At 55.4% G+C, this 26,124-nt stretch overlaps 15 non-coding genes and 3 pseudogenes across 15 annotated transcripts; all 18 read right to left on the minus strand.

Moving 5' to 3' along the window:
- Window positions 1–5,822: 5,822 nt before the first annotated feature.
- On the minus strand, window positions 5,823–5,939 carry LOC133105959 (U5 spliceosomal RNA). The gene has a single exon (XR_009704142.1). It is a non-coding gene; the product is annotated as a U5 spliceosomal RNA (small nuclear RNA).
- Window positions 5,940–6,271: 332 nt separating this feature from the next.
- LOC133106499 (U2 spliceosomal RNA) lies at window positions 6,272–6,472 on the minus strand (annotated as a pseudogene).
- An 808-nt stretch (window positions 6,473–7,280) lies between these two features.
- Window positions 7,281–7,397, minus strand: LOC133105960 (U5 spliceosomal RNA). Its single transcript, XR_009704143.1, has one exon. It is a non-coding gene; the product is annotated as a U5 spliceosomal RNA (small nuclear RNA).
- Window positions 7,398–7,729: 332 nt separating this feature from the next.
- On the minus strand, window positions 7,730–7,920 carry LOC133106194 (U2 spliceosomal RNA). The gene has a single exon (XR_009704364.1). It is a non-coding gene; the product is annotated as a U2 spliceosomal RNA (small nuclear RNA).
- A 433-nt stretch (window positions 7,921–8,353) lies between these two features.
- On the minus strand, window positions 8,354–8,470 carry LOC133105961 (U5 spliceosomal RNA). The gene has a single exon (XR_009704144.1). It is a non-coding gene; the product is annotated as a U5 spliceosomal RNA (small nuclear RNA).
- A 332-nt stretch (window positions 8,471–8,802) lies between these two features.
- Window positions 8,803–8,968, minus strand: LOC133106349 (U2 spliceosomal RNA; annotated as a pseudogene).
- A 5,308-nt stretch (window positions 8,969–14,276) lies between these two features.
- Window positions 14,277–14,393, minus strand: LOC133105962 (U5 spliceosomal RNA). The gene has a single exon (XR_009704145.1). It is a non-coding gene; the product is annotated as a U5 spliceosomal RNA (small nuclear RNA).
- Window positions 14,394–14,725: 332 nt separating this feature from the next.
- On the minus strand, window positions 14,726–14,916 carry LOC133106195 (U2 spliceosomal RNA). Its single transcript, XR_009704365.1, has one exon. It is a non-coding gene; the product is annotated as a U2 spliceosomal RNA (small nuclear RNA).
- A 433-nt stretch (window positions 14,917–15,349) lies between these two features.
- Window positions 15,350–15,466, minus strand: LOC133105963 (U5 spliceosomal RNA). Its single transcript, XR_009704146.1, has one exon. It is a non-coding gene; the product is annotated as a U5 spliceosomal RNA (small nuclear RNA).
- Window positions 15,467–15,798: 332 nt separating this feature from the next.
- On the minus strand, window positions 15,799–15,989 carry LOC133106196 (U2 spliceosomal RNA). The gene has a single exon (XR_009704366.1). It is a non-coding gene; the product is annotated as a U2 spliceosomal RNA (small nuclear RNA).
- A 433-nt stretch (window positions 15,990–16,422) lies between these two features.
- LOC133105964 (U5 spliceosomal RNA) lies at window positions 16,423–16,539 on the minus strand. The gene has a single exon (XR_009704147.1). It is a non-coding gene; the product is annotated as a U5 spliceosomal RNA (small nuclear RNA).
- Window positions 16,540–16,871: 332 nt separating this feature from the next.
- Window positions 16,872–17,050, minus strand: LOC133106519 (U2 spliceosomal RNA; annotated as a pseudogene).
- A 5,544-nt stretch (window positions 17,051–22,594) lies between these two features.
- LOC133105965 (U5 spliceosomal RNA) lies at window positions 22,595–22,711 on the minus strand. The gene has a single exon (XR_009704148.1). It is a non-coding gene; the product is annotated as a U5 spliceosomal RNA (small nuclear RNA).
- A 332-nt stretch (window positions 22,712–23,043) lies between these two features.
- On the minus strand, window positions 23,044–23,234 carry LOC133106197 (U2 spliceosomal RNA). The gene has a single exon (XR_009704367.1). It is a non-coding gene; the product is annotated as a U2 spliceosomal RNA (small nuclear RNA).
- A 433-nt stretch (window positions 23,235–23,667) lies between these two features.
- On the minus strand, window positions 23,668–23,784 carry LOC133105967 (U5 spliceosomal RNA). Its single transcript, XR_009704150.1, has one exon. It is a non-coding gene; the product is annotated as a U5 spliceosomal RNA (small nuclear RNA).
- A 332-nt stretch (window positions 23,785–24,116) lies between these two features.
- LOC133106198 (U2 spliceosomal RNA) lies at window positions 24,117–24,307 on the minus strand. Its single transcript, XR_009704368.1, has one exon. It is a non-coding gene; the product is annotated as a U2 spliceosomal RNA (small nuclear RNA).
- A 433-nt stretch (window positions 24,308–24,740) lies between these two features.
- Window positions 24,741–24,857, minus strand: LOC133105968 (U5 spliceosomal RNA). The gene has a single exon (XR_009704151.1). It is a non-coding gene; the product is annotated as a U5 spliceosomal RNA (small nuclear RNA).
- Window positions 24,858–25,189: 332 nt separating this feature from the next.
- LOC133106459 (U2 spliceosomal RNA) lies at window positions 25,190–25,372 on the minus strand. The gene has a single exon (XR_009704500.1). It is a non-coding gene; the product is annotated as a U2 spliceosomal RNA (small nuclear RNA).
- Window positions 25,373–26,124: the final 752 nt, after the last annotated feature.

Consider the following 26,124-nt stretch of genomic DNA (forward strand, 5'->3'; position numbering starts at 1 on the left):
GCCTTTCCAGGCCTCCCCAGTACTTCCGCACCCATTCCCACCCGTGCACCACCCCATCCCCCCTTATTCTCTCCGCTACCCTCCCAGAGAACCTATGGAAGAGCTGGCTGGGAGTCAGGACCCTCAGCCTCATCCCCACTGCTGCCATCCTGTCCTCCCACAGCACCCACTTGCCATACCCTACCACCTCCCACACTACACCCTCAGCCACGGCTCCCACTGCCGCCAGCCCCCGCCTGTACAGAACTCTCTCTCTGCTCAGGGTGAAGGCAGGCCCTACCCCACTGAGGAGGCCCTGCACCAACCCCCAGTACACCCTTGCGAACTGGCACTCCCATAGGGCGTGCGCCACCGACTCCACCAGCCCACAGCCCCTTGGACAGAGTGGGCTGGCACTGCACCCATGGCGATGCAGCACCTCCCGCACCGACAGCCTGCCCATCGCGCACAGCCAGTGGAGGTCCCGCACCACCCCTGGTGCCCTCCCCCCGCTCACCTTGCCCCACTCGAGGTTCAGCGGCACCCCTTCAGGACCTGCCACCTGCCTGCCCGCAATGCTGTTGTACAGCAGCCTGTGCTGGAGAAGGCTCTCCCTCTCCACTGGAGCCGGGCACTGCCCAAGGAAGCGCAGCACTGCCTGATAGGCCGGGGACTGCTGTTCTGCCCGTGGAGCCACGTGGGTCAGCGGCACCCAGTGCCTCAGTGCGGTCGCCAGGTGGAGACGGGCGAAGTGGTAGCACTTGTGGGGGACCCTTCCCAGGACCATCCTACACGCGAAAGATGTAAAAATCGCGTCAAGTTTCAGGGGGATTCTCGGCACGCCGCGACCCCCCTTGTCCACCGGCATGTACATGAGGTCGCGACGCACATATTCGTACCTCCCTCCCCACAGAAACTTGAACATGGCCCTGGTCAGGGCCACCTTGATCGTTGCAGGAACTGGGAAGACGTAGGCCAAGTGTAGGAGTAGTGGGAGCAGGACAGCCCTCACCACTACCACCCTCCCAGTCAGTGACAGCCGCCTGCGTGCCCACACCCCCAGCCGTGACCTCACCAGCGCCATACGTTCTTCCCAGTTCCGCTCACCACTGCCCTGGGGAAAGAAGCGCACCCCCAACACCTTCAGTCCCCCCTGGCACCGCTCCCAGCCACCGTAGTCCCTCACCTCCTCTCTCCACCGGCCACACAGCAGGACTGAGGACTTGGACAGGTTCACCCTGGAGCCCGTCCCTGCCGCAAACCTGTCCACCAGGACTCTCACCCTTGCCAGGGACCGAGTCGACGACACAAAAATTGTCGTGTCGTCCGCGTACTGCTGGATTTTCAACTCGGCCCCTGCAGCCCCTGGGATCCTCACCCCGTCCACCCCTGGGTCCCGGCGCACCAGCTCCGCAAAGGGCTCCATGAACAGGACGTAGAGCAGCGGGGAGATTGGGCACCCCTGCCGCACCCCCCCCGCTTGCTCCACAGCCCCGCTCAGAAACCCATTCACTCTTACGCAGCTGTACACTCCCCTGTACAGCATACGCAGCCAAGACAGAAACCGAGGGCCCAAACCCATCCGCTGCAGGACCCGGAACAGGAAGGCGTGCTGCACCCGATCGAAGGCCTTCTCCTGGTCGATGCTGACCACCGCCAGAGGAAGGCCCCGATCGCGCACCCAGTCAATTGTGTCCCGCAGCAGAACCAGGTTCCAGCTGCAGGACCGCCCCGGTACCCCACAAGTTTGGTCAGGGCTGACCAGGACGTCCATCACCTGCTTCAGGCGGACCGCAGCTGCTTTGGCCAGCAGCTTATAGTCCGCCGTCAGCAGGGTGATTGGACGCCAGTTCTTAAGGTCAGCCCTGTCCCCTCCCTTGTGGAGCAGCGTCACCACTCCCTTTCTCATGGAGGCCGACAGCGCTCCCCCCTCCAGAAGCGCCTGAAAGACCTCCATGAGATCCGGACCAATGATGTCCCAAAACTCCCTGTAGAAGTCCCACGGGAGTCCGTCATGCCCCGGGGCCCTCCCTTCCCTCATGGAGCGGAGCGCCCCTGTCAGCTCCTCCAGACTGAGCTCCGCCTCCAGTGCCTGCCCTTCCTCCCGCCCCAACCGGGGCACCACACACCCCAGCAGTGCCTCCTGCTCCTCCGGGTCGCACTCTCTCCTGCTGAAAAGGTCTCGGAAGAAGCCCTCCGCGATCCCCAGCATCTCCGGGACCCCCGTTTCCAGCCCCGCTTCCCCTTTCAACCCAGAGATCACGGCGGCCTTCCTCCGAGCCTCAGCAGCCTGAAAAAAAAAAGCAGTGGGCTTCTCCCCCTCCTCCCTCTCCCTCAGCCGGCCCTGGAAGGCCAAGGCCTTAGCCCTCCCCTCCAGGAGGCTTCTCACCCTCTCCTTCGCCCCCTCATAGGCCTCCCACCTCACTGCCCTCCCCCTGTTGAGCTGGGTGTGCATATACGCCAAGGCGTCTAGCCACTTCTTCACCTCCGTCCGCTCCCTCCGCCGCTGCGCCATGCTGTACCTTTGGCAAAAAAGGCCGAAACGCACTTTTGCCGCCTCCCACCAGTCTACCACTGTGGAGTAGAACCCCCGCAGTGCCCTCACGGCCTTATAAAAGCCTCGAAAGGCCTCCTGGAACGCCCTGGATTTCATTAGGGAGGTATTCAATTTCCAGTAGCCTGGCCCCCATTGCGTGTTGGGAATGGGGACCGCCACCTGCAGCATGTCATGGTCAGATGCCCATGAAGGCTGCAGCGTGGCGGTCACCCCCACCCACTCCTTCGGCACAAAAATGTAGTCCAGGCGGCTCGCAGCTCCCCTGGAATTCCGCCAGGTAAAGCCTGGAGCCGCCGGATGTGCCGCCCGGAAGGAGTCGACCAGGCCGTAATCCCTGACCAACTCCGCCAGCGCTCTTGCCGAATAATCCCCCCCCCCAGCAGCGCTAGCCCCACCCCCATCCAGCGACACATTAAAGTCCCCCCCCAGGATTATCCGCCTGGAGGTGGACAGACTGGGCACCAGCTCCCTAAAAACCTCCAGCCTCCGCCCACTCCGAGTTGGCCCGTACACATTAAAAATTCTTATTTTAAAAGGACCCTGATTAACGTCTGCGTACATCGCCCGCCCCGCCACAATGTCCACAGACTCCTGGATTTCCATATCAGCGCCCTTCACCAAAATCCCCAGCCCATCGGCATGAACGCTGCCCACCGACCACGCCGATGGGCCCCACGTCCACTCCTCTGAGAAACCCAGTACATCCCCCATGTCCCGAAGGTGCACCTCCTGTAACAAAAAAACCTTCCCTCTTGTCGCCGCTAAAGAGGCAAAAAGTGCCTGCCTCTTCCCCGAGTTTCTCAAACCCCGCACATTCAAAGTGATTACATTTACCACCATTTTTTTAACAAAAAAAATTTTTACTGACCTTCAATCCCCTTCCTTCTCAGAGGAGTCCCCCCCTCCCTCGAGTCCTTTCTCCATCCCCATCACCCCTGTGATCCCCGCCACATCCCAGCCTGCAAACTGGGAAGCCGGGCTGACTGCCGGTCCCGCTGAGGCCGCAGAGGCTCCGGATGCCTCCTCCAGGTCCACCTCAATGTCCACCTCCTGGGCCTCCCCCTCCGCCGAGTCTGAAAGGGCCAGGAACCTGTTCTGCAGAGGGATGCCCGGTCCTGCCTTTGCTTCTCTCCCGTTCGTGTCCCCCGAGCGAACCCGCTTCCGTGCTGCCACCTGCGCCCACTCCGGCACCTCTCCCTCTGGAGGAGGGCTGTCCCCCCACGCCAACGGGGTCTGCAGGTCCGCAGTGGTGCACATAGCCGCTCCCTCCGCCTCCGGGGACAAAACCTCCTCCACAGGAGGCACCGACAAAGGGGAAAATAGCTCCGGCGAACCCTCTCTTGGGACTCCGGACTCCTCCGCCCAGACCCTCGCCTTCATCACCACTGCCCCAAGCCCCAAACCCAGGCCAGGACGCGAGGAAGGCCCGAAGATCTGCCCCGGTGAGTAGGCCCGGACCGGACCGGAATCCGGACCCAGACCGGAACCCGGAACCGGACCAGAACCCGGAGCCGGACCGGAACCCGAACCGGAATCCGGAGCCGGACCGGAACCCGAACCGGAATCCGAAGCCGGACCGGACCCCAGAGCCGGACCCGGGCCGGAACCCGGAGCCCGCACGGAATCCGGAGCCGGACCGGAACCCGGAGCCGGACCGGAACCCAAAGCCAGACCCGGACCGGAAACCGGAGCCCGACCGGAAGCCGGACCCGACCCAGACCAAGCCTCCATGGTCTCACTGGACCCCCTTGCCTCTTGCTCTGTACTCCCCTCCGCGCCCCTCCGTGGCTCCTCCAAAGCTGAGGTCTCGCTCCTGTGCCCAGGATGCAGGGATGGTTCCGGAACCGGAGCCAGCCCACCAGGCCCCACCCCTTCCTGATCCGGCCTAGTGGCCAAGGCCGCCGCAGAGCCTGGGCTAGTAGTGCTGGAAGGCCCAGCCCCGTGCTCCGAAGCCTGCCCTCCCTCCGTAGCCGACTCCCCTGCTTCTCGCCCGGCCTTCCTGGTGCTAGGCCGTGCTTGACCTCCAGGAGGCCCAGAGTAGGCCCCAAACTCACCCTGCACCAGGGCCGCAAACGACCTCACCCTTTCTGGGCAGGCCCGGAAAAGGTGCTCCACACTCCCGCAAAGACTGCACATTTTCGGGGCCACACAGTCTCTTGTAGCATGCTCCGCCGATGCACAATGCCTACATCGGTCAGTGGAGCACACCGCCTTAACATGCCCATACAGTCCACACCTACGACAGTACAAAGGTTGCCCTGGGTATACCAGGTAGCCCCTGTCCGGGCCTATGGAGAAGGCCCCAGGAGGATGTGCTACCCCCCCCACCCCTGAAGGATCCTGCTTAAAACGGACATTAAAACGTCTTTTCCCGTTCCAAAAACCAAATCTGTCTTTCAATTTCACCCCCTCCCTCACATCTGAACAGTACCTGAGCAGGAAGGCCAGGATGTCCTCCTCCCGAACAAAGGGGTTGTAGAGGTGGATCATCAGGGGTCGCAGGGCCTTGTTGTATAGCAAGTGGACGGTAATCCCTTGCAGTGCCGGGTCCTCTTTGTGTTCCACAAATTTCTGGTGCAGGTTGTAGCAGGCGGCTTCTGACACAAATGTTAAATCAAAAAACCCTCGTGGGGAAAAATCCTGGAGGCAAAAAACTGTCTCGCTGTCAACCCTTAGTAACTCCTTCAAGATGTTCTTCACAAAAAAATCCAAAGTGAAACCTTTCCTCCTCTCTCCGTCCTCCATCTCCACCCGAACCGTGTTCCTCAGCCGCACCCTGTGGGTCGGCACGTCACCTTCCGGCGTTCCCATCCTCTTCCCGTCTTTATCTTTGCCAAAAGGCCGAGAAGCGATAACCGCACACTGGCCCCTGCCGACGGCGCCCTCCCGGTGGCCCCGGACCGCGCTCGGGGGAAGACGCCACCTGGCCCAGGAGCCGGCCCCCCTCCCCGCCTTCCCAAGAACCCTGCGCACGCACTGACTGGCCGGTCGGCGAGCTACCGTAACGACCGGACTCAGCTGGCTCCTCCCACCAAGATCCACTGTCCTCCACTGGCAGGCACAGCCGCCAAAAACACTCGACACATACCGAGTACGCTGTTACGTACTTACTACCGAGTTACTTACTGAATAGCCGCTCTCTAGGCAGCGACCAAAGCTATTTAGCGAGCGGGGCATCGATCGAACGCGGCAAGCAGGCGATAAGCCAGAAACGAGCAAGTCGGCGACTCGCAAGCAACCCGCATACCTGTCGCACATTGCCGTCTGTCCTTAAACCGTTCGAAGTTGCCCCGCCCTGTGGACGGAGCATCCAAAAATAGCACAAACTCAGGTGCGTTCCTCTCCACGGAAATCTTTAGTAAAAGGCGAAAGATTTGTGCGTGCTGAAGAGAAACCCGAGCGAAATGTGACCTTTCAGCGCACCAGGCGCCTCCGGCCCCCTTCCCAGCCACTCCCACTGACCCGGGGTTGCCACTGCCGCCAGCCGGCCGGCCGGACAGACAATCCGAGAGGGAAGGTGGGAAAAGCGAGACAGCGCAATGACAACAAACAGTTACGTCCCGCACAGAAAACTACATCATTTTGCTAAAAAACAGAGGCAAGCACACTTACAACAAGGGCACATATTCACCCTATTTACAACACAATTTACATACATACAAAAAAAACAAACAAACAAACAAAAAGGGGGAAGAACAGGGCAACAAAACACAACCTTTTTTTGCACAAAACTTGGAGAGGCGCACCGTTCCCGAACGCACTGCAATAACGGGTCGATGCTTGAAGCGGACGGAGCAAGCTCCTTCTCCGACTCCCTGTGCCAAAAATCCGTTTAATATATAGTCCCCTGATAGGGGACGTATCAGATATTAAACTGATAAGAACAGATTTTTTTTTTTTTTTTTTTTTTTGTGGTGAAGCTCAAAGTCAAGGCATTAGCGTTGGCTAAGAGTTTTACCTTTTTATTATTAAATCTACTCTAAGTAAGCCTATTCACATATGTACAACAACGCCGTTGTCCGAATCAAAATCCAAGTCAATCCATATCCAAATCCAATTTCCAGTAGCAATAAATCCAATCAGATAACCCCGAAGGGTTCAATTCAGGCCCCGAAGGGTACATTTCTAACCCCGAAGGGTACTAGTCTATCAGGGGGAACCTAAAAAACCCCCGATCGCTCCTCACCACCAGGCCGAAGCCTGGCTTGAGAGCAGGTGGAGTACGCTCCAGACCTCCGGCAGAGACCCTAGGGGATCCATGAACCATCATGGATCTTACCCTTGATCTTAGCCAAAAGGCCGAGAAGCGATAACCGCACACTGGCCCCTGCCGACGGCGCCCTCCCGGTGGCCCCGGACCGCGCTCGGGGGAAGACGCCACCTGGCCCAGGAGCCGGCCCCCCTCCCCGCCTTCCCAAGAACCCTGCGCACGCACTGACTGGCCGGTCGGCGAGCTACCGTAACGACCGGACTCAGCTGGCTCCTCCCACCAAGATCCACTGTCCTCCACTGGCAGGCACAGCCGCCAAAAACACTCGACACATACCGAGTACGCTGTTACGTACTTACTACCGAGTTACTTACTGAATAGCCGCTCTCTAGGCAGCGACCAAAGCTATTTAGCGAGCGGGGCATCGATCGAACGCGGCAAGCAGGCGATAAGCCAGAAACGAGCAAGTCGGCGACTCGCAAGCAACCCGCATACCTGTCGCACATTGCCGTCTGTCCTTAAACCGTTCGAAGTTGCCCCGCCCTGTGGACGGAGCATCCAAAAATAGCACAAACTCAGGTGCGTTCCTCTCCACGGAAATCTTTAGTAAAAGGCGAAAGATTTGTGCGTGCTGAAGAGAAACCCGAGCGAAATGTGACCTTTCAGCGCACCAGGCGCCTCCGGCCCCCTTCCCAGCCACTCCCACTGACCCGGGGTTGCCACTGCCGCCAGCCAGCCGGCCGGACAGACAATCCGAGAGGGAAGGTGGGAAAAGCGAGACAGCGCAATGACAACAAACAGTTACGTCCCGCACAGAAAACTACATCATTTTGCTAAAAAACAGAGGCAAGCACACTTACAACAAGGGCACATATTCACCCTATTTACAACACAATTTACATACATACAAAAAAAACAAACAAACAAACAAAAAGGGGGAAGAACAGGGCAACAAAACACAACCTTTTTTTGCACAAAACTTGGAGAGGCGCACCGTTCCCGAACGCACTGCAATAACGGGTCGATGCTTGAAGCGGACGGAGCAAGCTCCTTCTCCGACTCCCTGTGCCAAAAATCCGTTTAATATATAGTCCCCTGATAGGGGACGTATCAGATATTAAACTGATAAGAACAGATACTACACTTGATCTTAGCCAAAAGGCCGAGAAGCGATAACCGCACACTGGCCCCTGCCGACGGCGCCCTCCCGGTGGCCCCGGACCGCGCTCGGGGGAAGACGCCACCTGGCCCAGGAGCCGGCCCCCCTCCCCGCCTTCCCAAGAACCCTGCGCACGCACTGACTGGCCGGTCGGCGAGCTACCGTAACGACCGGACTCAGCTGGCTCCTCCCACCAAGATCCACTGTCCTCCACTGGCAGGCACAGCCGCCAAAAACACTCGACACATACCGAGTACGCTGTTACGTACTTACTACCGAGTTACTTACTGAATAGCCGCTCTCTAGGCAGCGACCAAAGCTATTTAGCGAGCGGGGCATCGATCGAACGCGGCAAGCAGGCGATAAGCCAGAAACGAGCAAGTCGGCGACTCGCAAGCAACCCGCATACCTGTCGCACATTGCCGTCTGTCCTTAAACCGTTCGAAGTTGCCCCGCCCTGTGGACGGAGCATCCAAAAATAGCACAAACTCAGGTGCGTTCCTCTCCACGGAAATCTTTAGTAAAAGGCGAAAGATTTGTGCGTGCTGAAGAGAAACCCGAGCGAAATGTGACCTTTCAGCGCACCAGGCGCCTCCGGCCCCCTTCCCAGCCACTCCCACTGACCCGGGGTTGCCACTGCCGCCAGCCGGCCGGCCGGACAGACAATCCGAGAGGGAAGGTGGGAAAAGCGAGACAGCGCAATGACAACAAACAGTTACGTCCCGCACAGAAAACTACATCATTTTGCTAAAAAACAGAGGCAAGCACACTTACAACAAGGGCACATATTCACCCTATTTACAACACAATTTACATACATACAAAAAAAACAAACAAACAAACAAAAAGGGGGAAGAACAGGGCAACAAAACACAACCTTTTTTTGCACAAAACTTGGAGAGGCGCACCGTTCCCGAACGCACTGCAATAACGGGTCGATGCTTGAAGCGGACGGAGCAAGCTCCTTCTCCGACTCCCTGTGCCAAAAATCCGTTTAATATATAGTCCCCTGATAGGGGACGTATCAGATATTAAACTGATAAGAACAGATGATTTTAAAGATCTTTATTCCATCTCATAACCTCATTATACATCATGTACATTCTTACGTATACTAACTTAAACATTAGACATCCACTCACTTAACATTACACTCATACCCCGTCCCTATATACCCTATCTAACACATCAACATCCCCTCATGTACCCCCCACCCCCCCCAAAACCGCTAATATATTTTCCCACACCTCCCTCCACTCCTCTTTACCCCTCCTATGAAGGCACATTTTTGCTTCTCTTTTAATTTTTCCCTCCCACTCCCTGAACCACTGCCTACTAGATGTCACGTCTGATGGAAACTCCACCTTTTTATTCCTGGCGTCCCAAAGCATTGTCTTCCCCCAACTCATCAATAGACACACCACCTTCCTCCTCTCCCCTGTCAAAACTCCCCACCCGTTCCCTTTCAGGACCCAGTCCCTCAAAATTCCCACTCTCAACCAACGAAAAACACCGCTCTTATCAACCCTCCCCCAAAAAGCCCTCGCAAAAAAACAGTCCCAGAACACATGAGCCACAGTCTCATCCTCGTTACACCCTCTCGGGCAGTGAGCTGACCTTGCCGTCCCAAACCTGTGGAGCCTCTCTCTCACTGGTAGCCTCCCAAGAGCCCCCAACCAGTTTAGGTCCCTCACCCGATTAGGCATCCCCTTCCCCTGTAAAGCGCCCCAGTCCACCCCCTTCCCCGCCAGCATCTTCCCCTCCTCTCTCACCACCCCGCCCAGGAGCATCTTGTACAATTCCCTGTGGTCCTCCAGATTCTCCCTGGTCATGTGCACTTTATTCAATCTCATAAATAAAATGGCCCTCTCATAATACCAGGGCACATCTTCTGCCCTCGGACCCCTGTTATCCCACCCAGTAACCCATCTCAACGCAGTCCCAACCCACAACTTAGCTAAATGAAAACACTTATGTGTATCTCCCCGCGTTAAAACTTGATAAACCCCCTCCAAAAACAACACTTCCAGCTTCAAAGGAATATTAATAAGGCTCCTCCCCCCCTCCCTCACTGGGAGATACATCACCTCCCTCTTAACGGGCTCATACCTACCCCCCCATATAAAAGAAAAAATTAATTTCAAAAGTTTCCTCCTATACCTCACCGGCATTGGAAAAACCCTCCCCAGGTATAAAACTTGTGGGAAAACATCGACATTCACTGCGAGGACTTTCCCCGACACCGTTAAAGCCCTGCTTCTCCATATATTAAGTTTTCTTTCCACCTTCCCCAAACACACTTCCCAATTCAAATTGTCTGACCTCCCCTTCAAAAACCGGACCCCCAAAATTTTTAACCCCTCCTCCCCACTTCGAACAATCCCATACCTTCCCCCAGTCCCCCCCATCCATCCCTCTGAAAACAAAATGGCCGATTTGTTCATGTTAATCAAAGACCCCGTCCCCCTACAATACCTATTCAAAATCTCCATTGCCCGGTCTATATCGCTTTCGCATGACACCAGTACTGTGGTGTCATCGGCGTACTGGAGCACTTTGATCGGCTTCCCCATGCCCCCTGGAACCTGCACCCCAACAAAAGCCCTATCTTCCCTCAGCATCACTGCCAATGGCTCAATAAACAAAACGTACAAAAGTGGCGACAGAGGGCACCCCTGCCTAACCCCCCTACCCTGCACTACTGGACCACTCAGTTTCCCATTTAATTTTACCCTACTAAAAACCCCCCGATACAAAATCTTAACCCATGAAATAAAGCCCTCCCCAAAATTCATCCTTCCTAAAACCTGAAACAAAAACCCATGATCTACCCTATCGAAAGCCTTCTGCTGGTCCAAACTCAAAACCCCAACCCCTACCCCCCTACTCTGTGCCCAACTCAACATATCCCTGACCACAAATAAATTTTGGATCCCTGACCTACCTGGAACCGCACATGTCTGGTCTCCAGAGACCACCTCCCCTATCACCTCACTAGCCCTGTCGACCAGTACCCTCCCCAACACCCTCGCATCCACGCATAGCAGCGTGACAGGCCGCCAATTCCCCAACTCCCTTTTGTCTCCTTTCTTATAAATCAAATGAATAATTCCCTCCCTCATAGAAAATGGTAATAAACCAACCCTCCCAACTTCATTGTACACCTCCACTAAATCCTCCCCCATAATGTCCCAAAAACAAACATATAATTCTTTTGGGATACCGTCCCTCCCTGGAGCCTTGTCTCCCTTCATCCCAAACAGGCCTCTCCTTACCTCTTCCTTTGAGAGTGCCCTCCCCAAAGCCTCCTGCTTCCCCTCCCCCACTCTCCTCCACAACTGCTCCACCATTCTATCTCCCTCTTCCACATCCCTATCAGCCTCCCTAAATAAATGAGAATAATACCTGACAGCAGCATCCAACTTGTCCTGCTGCTCCGTCACCTCCCCCCCCTGCTCTGTCAGCAAGACCTCCATCGCTGCTGCCGCCTGCCTCTCCTTTGCCTTCCGAAAGAAGAAGGCTGTCACCTTCTCGTCCTTCTCCCTCCTCTCCACCCCGGCCATGAACAAAACCCTCCTCGCCCTCTCAACATAATACTCTTTAATTTCCGACTTGATTCTACTTACCTCCTCCCATACTACCCCACCTCCTCTGTTGGCAACCCCAGCCCAATACTGCAGATCCCTCTGCAGCTGCCAAACCCTCTCCCTCTCCTCCCTCCTCTTCGCCCTCCCATACCCTTGACAGAACTCCCTAACTCTCTCCTTCACTACCTCCCACCAATCCAGGATTGACTCAAAGCGACATTTAAAAACCTGCCAGCCCAAATAAAACTCCCTAAATTGCTCAACAAAAATCTTATCCTTTAAAAATCCATTATTAAATTTCCAAATTCCCTCCCCCCGAGGCTCCTCCCTCCTTCCCAAAGAAAATTTAATCATCTGATGATCTGACGACCAACTCGGTGTCACCTGGAACTTATGAACTGATTCCCCCTGAGAAACAAAGAAATAATCCAGCCGCCTATTTATACCCCTTGTATTGCTCCAGGTATATCCTGGCCCTTGAAACCCACCCTCCTTAAACACATCCACCAAATTAAACTTAACCAATAACTCTTTTAGAAAAACAGCAGAAAAATCTCTCCTGCCCCCAACCACTCCCTCATCCAATGAACAATTAAAATCCCCCCCTAACACCACACACCTGTTTGTCATTAACAGAACTGGCAGACATTTTAGAAAAGAAAATCTCTCCGTTATATTACACGGAGAATAAACATTTAAAAACCTAAACTTTTTACCCCCCCAAATAACATCGACACACAAGAGCCTGCCTGGTACAATAGATACAAATTCCTCAATAAAAATCCCTCCCTCTTTAAACAAAATACCTAAACCATCAGCAAACACATTCCCAACACTCCAAACAGAAATCCCTAAATTCCACTCTTTAACTAAAGATATTACCTCCTTCCCTCCCGCCAAATGGCACTCTTGTAAAAAACAAACAGAAAAGGGCACAGAACGTAAAGAATAAAAAAGAGCTTGCCTCTTACCCCGGTCTTTAAGTCCCCTTGTGTTCAATGAAATAAAAATTTTGTCTGCCATGACCAAACCAAAATTGCAACACAGGCCTCACTCACTGCAGGCCCAAACTTTGGGCAAAAGCCTCAGTCCCCTTTACCAATGTGGCGTCATCGGGAGTATCCATGAGCTCCCCCTCCTCAGCCCAGTCCAGAGACTTGCCCTTCTTCTTGGCGGCCTTCCTAGCCACCACCCCGGCCTTCTCCACCACCTGCTTCCTCTTGGCCCCACGTATCTCCACCTCTTCCTCCATACTGCACACAGAGCCCTCACTGTCCTCGTCGGCAGTGAGTATGTCCTCCAGGTCAGTGTCCTGCACCACACTGACCTCCCTGGAGGTACCTGCCACCCCCGACCCAGACGGCTCGCTCTGCTCCGTATCGCCTCCCAGCTCCCGCTGCCCCTCCTCAGGCTTCTCCTCCACTACAGGCCCTGTTGCTGGTTCCGGCTCAGCTCCCCCGGCCTCCTTTCCCTCCTGCGTCTCCGCCGCTGGCTGCACCTCCACCCTCTCGGCCTCCTGCTGCTCCTGCGCTGGTGGCCCTGGCCTCGGCTCGGCTCTCTCAGAACCACCTGCTGCCTCGGCGTAGGTACGACGCCTCTCCGGACAGGTGCGCATGAAATGCTCCTTCGACCCGCAGAGATTACACACCTTTGGGTCCTGGCATTCGACCGCCATGTGCCCCCTCCTCCCGCAATTGTGGCACACGACCGTCTCGCACTCCTGGTCGGTGTGCCCCACCTCCATACACCTCCTACAGAACGGGGGCTGCCTGGAGTACATGAGGTGCCCCCTTACCCCATCTATGTTGCACAGGGCCGGCGGATGGAAATACCCCTCATACCCGTGCTCATCCTCCTTCAGAAGCACCTCATACACTCGCTGCCCGTTCCAGAAGCCGTAGGAGTCCCTGCGCAGCCTTGGTCCTGCCACCACCCTGGAATACCGCTCAAGGAACCTCGTCACGTTCTCGTCAGGAAGGTTCATGTCATACATGTTTATGACGATGACCCTGTGGTTCCTCCGCTCTAGAGACTCTATCTCGAAGGGGCCCAGATCTTCCATAGCCTTGCATCGACACAGGAACTCTTGGAACAACCAGGGTGTTCGGAAGGCGAGGTCAAAATACTCCTCCCGTCCATTTCGCTGAATGCCCAGCACCTCCTTCTCAGTCAGAGAAAATTTCCCCAACACAAAGCTCTTGATGAACACCTCTCTCTGGGGCATAGCTCCAGCACTCCCCGTCCACTTTGCTCGCACAGTATTCCGCACCACTCTCCAAACTCCAGCCATCTTCAAAATTATCTCTGCTTTGCTCAGAATCTTGATCTTAGCCAAAAGGCCGAGAAGCGATAACCGCACACTGGCCCCTGCCGACGGCGCCCTCCCGGTGGCCCCGGACCGCGCTCGGGGGAAGACGCCACCTGGCCCAGGAGCCGGCCCCCCTCCCCGCCTTCCCAAGAACCCTGCGCACGCACTGACTGGCCGGTCGGCGAGCTACCGTAACGACCGGACTCAGCTGGCTCCTCCCACCAAGATCCACTGTCCTCCACTGGCAGGCACAGCCGCCAAAAACACTCGACACATACCGAGTACGCTGTTACGTACTTACTACCGAGTTACTTACTGAATAGCCGCTCTCTAGGCAGCGACCAAAGCTATTTAGCGAGCGGGGCATCGATCGAACGCGGCAAGCAGGCGATAAGCCAGAAACGAGCAAGTCGGCGACTCGCAAGCAACCCGCATACCTGTCGCACATTGCCGTCTGTCCTTAAACCGTTCGAAGTTGCCCCGCCCTGTGGACGGAGCATCCAAAAATAGCACAAACTCAGGTGCGTTCCTCTCCACGGAAATCTTTAGTAAAAGGCGAAAGATTTGTGCGTGCTGAAGAGAAACCCGAGCGAAATGTGACCTTTCAGCGCACCAGGCGCCTCCGGCCCCCTTCCCAGCCACTCCCACTGACCCGGGGTTGCCACTGCCGCCAGCCGGCCGGCCGGACAGACAATCCGAGAGGGAAGGTGGGAAAAGCGAGACAGCGCAATGACAACAAACAGTTACGTCCCGCACAGAAAACTACATCATTTTGCTAAAAAACAGAGGCAAGCACACTTACAACAAGGGCACATATTCACCCTATTTACAACACAATTTACATACATACAAAAAAAACAAACAAACAAACAAAAAGGGGGAAGAACAGGGCAACAAAACACAACCTTTTTTTGCACAAAACTTGGAGAGGCGCACCGTTCCCGAACGCACTGCAATAACGGGTCGATGCTTGAAGCGGACGGAGCAAGCTCCTTCTCCGACTCCCTGTGCCAAAAATCCGTTTAATATATAGTCCCCTGATAGGGGACGTATCAGATATTAAACTGATAAGAACAGATACTACACTTGATCTTAGCCAAAAGGCCGAGAAGCGATAACCGCACACTGGCCCCTGCCGACGGCGCCCTCCCGGTGGCCCCGGACCGCGCTCGGGGGAAGACGCCACCTGGCCCAGGAGCCGGCCCCCCTCCCCGCCTTCCCAAGAACCCTGCGCACGCACTGACTGGCCGGTCGGCGAGCTACCGTAACGACCGGACTCAGCTGGCTCCTCCCACCAAGATCCACTGTCCTCCACTGGCAGGCACAGCCGCCAAAAACACTCGACACATACCGAGTACGCTGTTACGTACTTACTACCGAGTTACTTACTGAATAGCCGCTCTCTAGGCAGCGACCAAAGCTATTTAGCGAGCGGGGCATCGATCGAACGCGGCAAGCAGGCGATAAGCCAGAAACGAGCAAGTCGGCGACTCGCAAGCAACCCGCATACCTGTCGCACATTGCCGTCTGTCCTTAAACCGTTCGAAGTTGCCCCGCCCTGTGGACGGAGCATCCAAAAATAGCACAAACTCAGGTGCGTTCCTCTCCACGGAAATCTTTAGTAAAAGGCGAAAGATTTGTGCGTGCTGAAGAGAAACCCGAGCGAAATGTGACCTTTCAGCGCACCAGGCGCCTCCGGCCCCCTTCCCAGCCACTCCCACTGACCCGGGGTTGCCACTGCCGCCAGCCGGCCGGCCGGACAGACAATCCGAGAGGGAAGGTGGGAAAAGCGAGACAGCGCAATGACAACAAACAGTTACGTCCCGCACAGAAAACTACATCATTTTGCTAAAAAACAGAGGCAAGCACACTTACAACAAGGGCACATATTCACCCTATTTACAACACAATTTACATACATACAAAAAAAACAAACAAACAAACAAAAAGGGGGAAGAACAGGGCAACAAAACACAACCTTTTTTTGCACAAAACTTGGAGAGGCGCACCGTTCCCGAACGCACTGCAATAACGGGTCGATGCTTGAAGCGGACGGAGCAAGCTCCTTCTCCGACTCCCTGTGCCAAAAATCCGTTTAATATATAGTCCCCTGATAGGGGACGTATCAGATATTAAACTGATAAGAACAGATACTACACTTGATCTTAGCCAAAAGGCCGAGAAGCGATAACCGCACACTGGCCCCTGCCGACGGCGCCCTCCCGGTGGCCCCGGACCGCGCTCGGGGGAAGACGCCACCTGGCCCAGGAGCCGGCCCCCCTCCCCGCCTTCCCAAGAACCCTGCGCACGCACTGACTGGCCGGTCGGCGAGCTACCGTAACGACCGGACTCAGCTGGCTCCTCCCACCAAGATCCACTGTCCTCCACTGGCAGGCACAGCCGCCAAAAACACTCGACACATACCGAGTACGCTGTTACGTACTTACTACCGAGTTACTTACTGAATAGCCGCTCTCTAGGCAGCGACCAAAGCTATTTAGCGAGCGGGGCATCGATCGAACGCGGCAAGCAGGCGATAAGCCAGAAACGAGCAAGTCGGCGACTCGCAAGCAACCCGCATACCTGTCGCACATTGCCGTCTGTCCTTAAACCGTTCGAAGTTGCCCCGCCCTGTGGACGGAGCATCCAAAAATAGCACAAACTCAGGTGCGTTCCTCTCCACGGAAATCTTTAGTAAAAGGCGAAAGATTTGTGCGTGCTGAAGAGAAACCCGAGCGAAATGTGACCTTTCAGCGCACCAGGCGCCTCCGGCCCCCTTCCCAGCCACTCCCACTGACCCGGGGTTGCCACTGCCGCCAGCCGGCCGGCCGGACAGACAATCCGAGAGGGAAGGTGGGAAAAGCGAGACAGCGCAATGACAACAAACAGTTACGTCCCGCACAGAAAACTACATCATTTTGCTAAAAAACAGAGGCAAGCACACTTACAACAAGGGCACATATTCACCCTATTTACAACACAATTTACATACATACAAAAAAAACAAACAAACAAACAAAAAGGGGGAAGAACAGGGCAACAAAACACAACCTTTTTTTGCACAAAACTTGGAGAGGCGCACCGTTCCCGAACGCACTGCAATAACGGGTCGATGCTTGAAGCGGACGGAGCAAGTTCCTTCTCCGACTCCCTGTGCCAAAAATCCGTTTAATATATAGTCCCCTGATAGGGGACGTATCAGATATTAAACTGATAAGAACAGATTTTTTTTTATATAAGAAACTTTTATTTTTACAAATATCATTTTACATTTTATTTACATTACACACACATTACACCAACTGTATACCCACCCCTTACCTTTTCCACAGACAACACATATACATTCATTATTTACACTTTTATTTACACTATTTACACATTTGCCTCTTACAGGCTCAAGGCGGCCTTCACCCTTCCCCATTTCTTTTCTCCCCTTTTTCTCCCCTCTACCTGGGCGCACACCCTCATCTCCACCTCCACTCTTCTCTCCCACCCCTTGAAACACTGCCCCCCCGTCATGCCATCTGAGGGGTTCAGCACTTTCTTGTTCCTGCTGTCCCACAGGGCCAGCTTCCCCCAGCTCACCAGGAGGCTGAAAACCTCCCTCTCCTCAGCCTTCAGGCTCCCCACCCCGGCAGCCCTCATGACCCCCTCTTTGTCCACTGCTGTGGCCCATACCGGGAGAAACACCGCCCTGTTTGCCCTCCCCCAGAACACTCTTGCAAAAGGGCATTCCCATAGGGCATGCCCTCCCGTCTCCTCCCTCCCACACCCCCTGGGGCACAAAGGGCTCCTGGCAGTGCCAGCCCTGTGCATCCTCTCCCTCACCGGTAGTCTTCCCAGACCTCCCAACCAGTTCAGGTCTCCTGCCCGGTTTGGGAGCCACCTGGCCGTCAACCACCTCCATTGCCCTCCGCACCTTTCCACCTCCCTCTCTGCCTCCCTCGTCCTCCTGCCCAGGATCGCTTTGTAGAGGGCCCGATGGTCCCGCAGCCCCTGCGCCATGATGATCTCCCTGTACTTTCTTAAAAAGAGCACTGCCCTTGTGTACCACCACGGGGTGTCCTCCGCCCTCGGCCCCCTGTTGTCCCACCCCACCAGCTCCCTCATGGCTGTCCCCACCCACATCTTCATGAGGTGCCGGCACTTGTGGCCTTCATCCCCCACCAGTGTATCTACAATGCCCTTCAAATATAACACCTCGAGCTTTACACCCACGTCCACGAGGCCTCTTCCCCCTTTCTCCACTGGCAAAAACAAAACCTCCCGTTTTACCGGCTCCAACCGCCCTCCCCACAGGAAATTAAAAATCAGCCGGTTCAAATTCACCCTGCACACCGCCGGCATCGGAAAAACCCTCCCTAAATAAATCAATTGCGGCAAAATGTCCGCCTTCACCACTAATACCTTACCCGTCACTGTTAAAGCTCTCGCCCTCCACACACCCACCCTCTTCCTTACCTTTTCCATGCACTGCTCCCAGTTCAGCCTGTCTGCCCTCTCCCTGCTGAACCGGATCCCCAGCACCTTCATCCCGTCCTCACACACTGCAAGACCATGCTGTTCCCCCCTCCTCCCTCTCCATCCCTCGGTCACCATCACTGCCGACTTGCTGTAATTAACTTTGGACCCCGACCCCAGACAGTACTGGCCCACCAGGCCCATGACCCTCTCTATGTCCCCGTCCGAGGATACCACCACCGTAGTGTCGTCCGCATACTGCAGCAGCTTTAAGGTCTCTCCCCCGCTTCCCGGGATCTGCAGGCCTCTAAAAACCTTGTCCTGCCTCATCAGCTCTGCCAAGGGCTCTATAAAGCAGACATAGAGCAGTGGGGACAGAGGGCACCCCTGTCTCACCCCTCTTCCCTGCGACACCGCCGCGCTCAGAGCCCCGTTCACTTTCACCCGGCTGAAGGCCCCCCTATAGAGGGTCTTCACCCAGGAAATGAACCGCTCTCCGAACCCCATCCTGCCCAGAACCTGCACCAGGAAGGTGTGGTCGACCCGGTCGAACGCCTTCTGCTGGTCCAGGCCGATCACCCCTACCCCCACCTTCCTGCTTCTCGCCCAGCTCAGCACATCCCTGAGCAAAACTAAGTTTTGGGACCCCATCCTTCCTGGGACCGCACAGGTTTGATCTGGTCCCAGCACTTCCCCCAGAACCCCCTTGGCCCTGTTGGCCAGCACCTTCCCCAGCACCTTGTAGTCGGTGCAGAGGAGTGTGACTGGCCGCCAGTTCCCCAGATCCGTCCTCTCACCCTTCTTGAAAAGCAGGTGTATAACCCCCTCCCTCATTGACTGGGGCATTTTCCCCACTTCTCCCACCCGGTTAAACACCTCCACCATGTCCTCCGCCATTATACCCCAGAAGTGAGTATACAGCTCCCTGGTGATCCCGTCCCTCCCTGGAGTCTTCCCCGCCTTTAGGGAGAACAAGGCTTCTCTTACCTCTTCCATCCCTATCCTCCTCCCCAGGGCTTCCCGTCGCCCCTCCCCTACCTTCCTCCAGAGCTGCGCCACCAGCCTGTCCCCCTCCTCTGTGTCCCTCTCCTCCCTACCAAACAGCACAGAATAAAACCGTGCTGCTGCCTCCAGCTTTTCCTCCTGCAGTCTTACCTCCCCCTGGTTTGTAGCCAGCGCCTCTATCCACCCCTCGCTTTGGCGCGCACTCACCGCCTTGAAAAAAAAAGGCGTCACCCTCTCGTCCTTTTCCTTCCTCTCCACCCTCGCCAGGAAGGCAAACCGCCTTGCTCTCTCCACATAGTACGCCTTTACTTGCTCTTTTAAGGCCTTGACCTCCTCTGTCCTTACCCTCCCTCCCCTGTTTGCCACGCCCACCCAGTATTGCAATTCCCTCTGCAATACCCACACCCTCTCCCTCTCTTCCCTTCTCCTTGCTATCCCATATGCCACACAGAACTCTTTTATCCTTTCCTTCACCACCTCCCACCAATCCAGAACACATACAAACTGGGCTTTGAAGGCCTTCCACCCCAAATAAAATTCCCTAAATTGCTCAACAAAACAAAAATCTTCCAAGAGCTCCGCATTAAAAACCCAAACCCTTTTCCTTTCAGGCTCCCCTCCCTCCAAAATACACTTTATAAAACAATGGTCTGAGGACCAACTAGGCAACACCCCAAAATTTTTCAACTTAAATTTTTTTGAAACAAAAAAATAATCTAACCTTCTCCTGCAGCCCCTGGAGTTTGCCCAAGTAAACCCCTCCCCCTGTCGGCCATCTTTTCTAAAACAATCAAACAACGCAAATTTGTCCAAAACCTCTTTTTTTAAATAAAGGGCCGAAAAATCCCTCCTCCCTCCCACCATCCCCTCGTCCATAGACACATTAAAATCCCCCCCCAAAATAATATTTCTATTTGTCGCCACCAAATCTGGCAAAACCTTAAAGAACTTAAACCGTTCAGAAATGTTGCACGGGGCATGCACGTTTATCAGCCTAAATTTTTCCCCTCCCCACAGAACATCTACCCACATTAGTTTCCCTGGTACTACCGTCAGGAATTCCTCTACCAACACACCCCTACCTTTAAACAAAATCCCCAACCCGTCAGCATGGACATTCCCCACTGACCAAACCGAAGGCCCCATCACCCAATCCTTCCTAAACGCATCTACATCTTTCCCCCCTCCCAAATGACATTCCTGCAGAAAAAACACGTCCCAAGGCATCTCTTTTAGGGATAAAAACAGTGCAGCCCGTTTGTCCTTTTCCTTTATGCCCCTCGTGTTTAAAGACATACAGATTTTCTCCATTTCAGCAGTAAATATTTTAACTGAGGCTTTCAGCCTACCTCCGTCCAAAAATCTTCTCCATCCCCATCCTGGGTTCCGCCGGCAATGGATCGTCCATGTCCCCCATCTCGTTCTCCACCTCTTCGGCCCAGTCCTTGGGCCTGGCTATGGCCTTGACCTGAGCCCTGGCCTTTGCCTGCCTCCCCCCTGGTGGAGCTCCAGCCATCTCAGGCCTCTCCTTCCTCTTCTCTCCCCTCAGCCTGATGACGGCATCCTCCTCCATGGACAGCTCCATGTCAGAGTCGTCGCTGCCTTCATCCGCCGTCTCCCCCCCCTCCCTGCTGCCGAGCTCCAGGTCGGTGTCCGGGATCGGGCCTTCCTCCATGTTAGGCCCGGCTGAGCCCGGCCTAGGCCCTCTCTGCTCCCCCTTCCTGCTCTCTGCCTCGCAATGCTCTGCTGGGCCTGGTGTAGGCCCCTCAGCCTCCACTGGGCCTGGTGTAGGCCCCTCAGCCTCTGTTGGGCCTGGTGTAGGCCCCTCCACCGTCGCTGGGCCTAGTGTAGGCCTCTCAGCCTCCTTTGGGCCTGGTATAAGCCCCTCAGCCTCTGCCGGGCCTGGTGTAGGCCTCCCTGCCCCTGCCAGGCCTGGTGTAGGCCTCTCAGCCCTTGCTGGGCCTGATGTAGGCCTCTCCGCCTCCTTTGGGCCTGGTGTAGGCCCGTCAGCCTTTGTTGGGCCTGGTGCAGGCCTCTCAGCCTCTGTTGGGCCTGGCGTAGGCCTCTCAGCCCCCGCTGGCCCTGGTGCAGGCGCTGCTCTCTCCCTGGCTGCGTCGGCGTAGGTGCGGCGGCGCTCAGGGCATGCCCTCATAAAGTGGTCTCTGGAGCCACAGGTGTTGCAGGTGCGTGGCTCCTTGCACTCCGCCGCCATGTGCCCTTGCTGTCTACAGTTGTAGCAGACCACCGACCTGCACCCCGCGTCGACATGGCCCACCTCCATGCACCGTCGACAGAAGGGAGGCTGCCTGGAGTACATAACGTGGCCCTTTACTCCCTCGACCATGCAGAGGGCTGGAGGATGGAGGTAGCCCTCGTAGCCATGGTCGCTCTCCCGGAGCAGGACCTCGTACACCCTCTGGCCGTTCCAGAATCCATAGGCGTCCCTCCGGTATCTGGGTCCAGCCACCACCCTGGCGTACCGCTCCAGGTACCTCCCGACAGCCTCGTCCGGCACGTTCATATCAAATAAATTGATAACTACCACCCTGTGGTTCCTCCTCTCCATGGACTCGAGTCGGAACGGCCCCAGGTCTTCCATCTTACTCCGCTCCATAAAGGCCTTGAACGCATCCGGTCCCCTAAAGGCGATGTCCACGAATTCCTCCCTTCCGTTCCGTTGAATGCCCAAGATTTCCTTCTCCGTCAGCAAGAACTTCTCCAACACAAAAGCCTTCACAAACTCCTCCCTCTGTGGCATGCTCCCTGGGGCTCCTGCCCACTTCACCCTCACCGTATTCCTTACAGCTCTCCAATTGTTTGTCGCCATATTTACTGTGTTCGCTTCTCCCTACCACAAACCACTTGATCTTAGCCAAAAGGCCGAGAAGCGATAACCGCACACTGGCCCCTGCCGACGGCGCCCTCCCGGTGGCCCCGGACCGCGCTCGGGGGAAGACGCCACCTGGCCCAGGAGCCGGCCCCCCTCCCCGCCTTCCCAAGAACCCTGCGCACGCACTGACTGGCCGGTCGGCGAGCTACCGTAACGACCGGACTCAGCTGGCTCCTCCCACCAAGATCCACTGTCCTCCACTGGCAGGCACAGCCGCCAAAAACACTCGACACATACCGAGTACGCTGTTACGTACTTACTACCGAGTTACTTACTGAATAGCCGCTCTCTAGGCAGCGACCAAAGCTATTTAGCGAGCGGGGCATCGATCGAACGCGGCAAGCAGGCGATAAGCCAGAAACGAGCAAGTCGGCGACTCGCAAGCAACCCGCATACCTGTCGCACATTGCCGTCTGTCCTTAAACCGTTCGAAGTTGCCCCGCCCTGTGGACGGAGCATCCAAAAATAGCACAAACTCAGGTGCGTTCCTCTCCACGGAAATCTTTAGTAAAAGGCGAAAGATTTGTGCGTGCTGAAGAGAAACCCGAGCGAAATGTGACCTTTCAGCGCACCAGGCGCCTCCGGCCCCCTTCCCAGCCACTCCCACTGACCCGGGGTTGCCACTGCCGCCAGCCGGCCGGCCGGACAGACAATCCGAGAGGGAAGGTGGGAAAAGCGAGACAGCGCAATGACAACAAACAGTTACGTCCCGCACAGAAAACTACATCATTTTGCTAAAAAACAGAGGCAAGCACACTTACAACAAGGGCACATATTCACCCTATTTACAACACAATTTACATACATACAAAAAAAACAAACAAACAAACAAAAAGGGGGAAGAACAGGGCAACAAAACACAACCTTTTTTTGCACAAAACTTGGAGAGGCGCACCGTTCCCGAACGCACTGCAATAACGGGTCGATGCTTGAAGCGGACGGAGCAAGCTCCTTCTCCGACTCCCTGTGCCAAAAATCCGTTTAATATATAGTCCCCTGATAGGGGACGTATCAGATATTAAACTGATAAGAACAGATACTACACTTGATCTTAGCCAAAAGGCCGAGAAGCGATAACCGCACACTGGCCCCTGCCGACGGCGCCCTCCCGGTGGCCCCGGACCGCGCTCGGGGGAAGACGCCACCTGGCCCAGGAGCCGGCCCCCCTCCCCGCCTTCCCAAGAACCCTGCGCACGCACTGACTGGCCGGTCGGCGAGCTACCGTAACGACCGGACTCAGCTGGCTCCTCCCACCAAGATCCACTGTCCTCCACTGGCAGGCACAGCCGCCAAAAACACTCGACACATACCGAGTACGCTGTTACGTACTTACTACCGAGTTACTTACTGAATAGCCGCTCTCTAGGCAGCGACCAAAGCTATTTAGCGAGCGGGGCATCGATCGAACGCGGCAAGCAGGCGATAAGCCAGAAACGAGCAAGTCGGCGACTCGCAAGCAACCCGCATACCTGTCGCACATTGCCGTCTGTCCTTAAACCGTTCGAAGTTGCCCCGCCCTGTGGACGGAGCATCCAAAAATAGCACAAACTCAGGTGCGTTCCTCTCCACGGAAATCTTTAGTAAAAGGCGAAAGATTTGTGCGTGCTGAAGAGAAACCCGAGCGAAATGTGACCTTTCAGCGCACCAGGCGCCTCCGGCCCCCTTCCCAGCCACTCCCACTGACCCGGGGTTGCCACTGCCGCCAGCCGGCCGGCCGGACAGACAATCCGAGAGGGAAGGTGGGAAAAGCGAGACAGCGCAATGACAACAAACAGTTACGTCCCGCACAGAAAACTACATCATTTTGCTAAAAAACAGAGGCAAGCACACTTACAACAAGGGCACATATTCACCCTATTTACAACACAATTTACATACATACAAAAAAAACAAACAAACAAACAAAAAGGGGGAAGAACAGGGCAACAAAACACAACCTTTTTTTGCACAAAACTTGGAGAGGCGCACCGTTCCCGAACGCACTGCAATAACGGGTCGATGCTTGAAGCGGACGGAGCAAGCTCCTTCTCCGACTCCCTGTGCCAAAAATCCGTTTAATATATAGTCCCCTGATAGGGGACGTATCAGATATTAAACTGATAAGAACAGATACTACACTTGATCTTAGCCAAAAGGCCGAGAAGCGATAACCGCACACTGGCCCCTGCCGACGGCGCCCTCCCGGTGGCCCCGGACCGCGCTCGGGGGAAGACGCCACCTGGCCCAGGAGCCGGCCCCCCTCCCCGCCTTCCCAAGAACCCTGCGCACGCACTGACTGGCCGGTCGGCGAGCTACCGTAACGACCGGACTCAGCTGGCTCCTCCCACCAAGATCCACTGTCCTCCACTGGCAGGCACAGCCGCCAAAAACACTCGACACATACCGAGTACGCTGTTACGTACTTACTACCGAGTTACTTACTGAATAGCCGCTCTCTAGGCAGCGACCAAAGCTATTTAGCGAGCGGGGCATCGATCGAACGCGGCAAGCAGGCGATAAGCCAGAAACGAGCAAGTCGGCGACTCGCAAGCAACCCGCATACCTGTCGCACATTGCCGTCTGTCCTTAAACCGTTCGAAGTTGCCCCGCCCTGTGGACGGAGCATCCAAAAATAGCACAAACTCAGGTGCGTTCCTCTCCACGGAAATCTTTAGTAAAAGGCGAAAGATTTGTGCGTGCTGAAGAGAAACCCGAGCGAAATGTGACCTTTCAGCGCACCAGGCGCCTCCGGCCCCCTTCCCAGCCACTCCCACTGACCCGGGGTTGCCACTGCCGCCAGCCGGCCGGCCGGACAGACAATCCGAGAGGGAAGGTGGGAAAAGCGAGACAGCGCAATGACAACAAACAGTTACGTCCCGCACAGAAAACTACATCATTTTGCTAAAAAACAGAGGCAAGCACACTTACAACAAGGGCACATATTCACCCTATTTACAACACAATTTACATACATACAAAAAAAACAAACAAACAAACAAAAAGGGGGAAGAACAGGGCAACAAAACACAACCTTTTTTTGCACAAAACTTGGAGAGGCGCACCGTTCCCGAACGCACTGCAATAACGGGTCGATGCTTGAAGCGGACGGAGCAAGCTCCTTCTCCGACTCCCTGTGCCAAAAATCCGTTTAATATATAGTCCCCTGATAGGGGACGTATCAGATATTAAACTGATAAGAACAGATTTTTTTTTTTTTTTTGTATTTAAATTAATTTATTGGTCCACACCAACCTCATTACATTTTCATACAAACAATAAACAAACAAATTCCAAACCACATCCTCTTAACAACTGTAAACTCAAAACCCCACCCTCCCCTGAAGTCCCAAAGTCCCAACACATTCCCACTGTATCAACACATTTCAAACCAAACAAAAACAGAACCGAAACAACCATACAACCACCCACCCCACCCCCTCCCACCCCCCCCTTACCCTATTTACAAAACCCCAAACAAACAACTCCAACAACAAAAACAATACAAATACAAAAACAACAAGAAGAACCCCACCCCACCCCACCCCACCCCACCCCACAAACCCCGAACCCAACCACCCCAATCACATACATTCTATTTACATATTTACATCTTTACATTCCCCCGGGACCCCCCTCCCAGAGGAAGAGCCTTTCCAGGCCTCCCCAGTACTCCCGCACCCATTCCCACCCGTGCACCACCCCATCCCCCCTTATTCTCTCCGCTACCCTCCCCGAGAACCTATAATGGAGCTGGCTGGGAGTCAAGACCCTCAGCCTCGTCCCCACTGCTGCCATCCTGTCCTCCCACAGCACCAACTTTCCATACCCTACCACCTCCCACACTACACCCTCAGCCACGGCTCCCACTGCCGCCAGCCCCCGCCTGTACAGAACTCTCTCTCTGCTCAGGGTGAAGGCAGGCCCTATCCCCCTGAGGAGGCCCTGCACCAACCCCCAGTACACCCTTGCAAACTGGCACTCCCATA

The sequence above is a fragment of the Conger conger genome, chromosome 12 (genome assembly GCF_963514075.1).
Source record: "Conger conger chromosome 12, fConCon1.1, whole genome shotgun sequence".
NCBI lineage: Eukaryota > Metazoa > Chordata > Actinopteri > Anguilliformes > Congridae > Conger > Conger conger.